General features: G+C 22.4%; 1 protein-coding gene across 5 annotated transcripts in view; it reads right to left on the reverse strand.

Annotated features, from left to right (window-relative positions):
- Positions 1-671, reverse strand: part of LOC102677213 (pancreatic triacylglycerol lipase-like) — a 93,917-nt gene that overhangs the window by 691 nt on the left and 92,555 nt on the right. The gene's annotated exons all lie outside the window — the stretch shown is intronic.

Here is a 671-nt window from a genome sequence, read left to right on the forward strand (position 1 = left end):
TATATAAATATAACAATAAAATATATAAAATTATTACATATCATTTAATCTATAGTTTAAATATTATAAATAAGATATTCCCAAAAATATTGGAATATTTTTAAACTGAAAATGAGATAATTTCAAATATTTTTTTTTGTAAATCTTTCGTTATGGTACTTTCGTTATGCTTTATTAACAAATTATTAACAAGAAATACTGCCCAATTACGAAGTGCATAATCTAGTCGAACGCGACAATCGCGATGACTATATGCCGCTGATCGAATACGAACAAATCCAAACAACATATCTCAAAGAAAATATGAATATTATATTTATTTATTTATTTATTCATTATTCGTAATAATTCCACATAATTTTTTATTGGTAAAAAAATATTATATTCAATATATTTTTTTAAAATATGTTGGATTTGCTCAAAGAATAGCATGTAACCAACCCTATTACTACAATTCGACTAGGCTATGCGTTTTGTTTGACCAATATTTTTACGAAGTTGTAATGAAAATTTTTACAAAGGAAAAAGATTGCTTGAAATTTTTTCAGGAATCTCCAGTTTACGAATATTCCAATATTTTTGAGATATTTTGTATCCAATATTTTGAGATATTGGAGATTTATTAGTATTAGAAACTAATATATATACATATATATATATATATATATATA

This window comes from Apis dorsata, unplaced genomic scaffold, assembly GCF_000469605.1.
Source record: "Apis dorsata unplaced genomic scaffold, Apis dorsata 1.3 scaffold_333, whole genome shotgun sequence".
NCBI classification, from domain to species: Eukaryota; Metazoa; Arthropoda; class Insecta; order Hymenoptera; family Apidae; genus Apis; species Apis dorsata.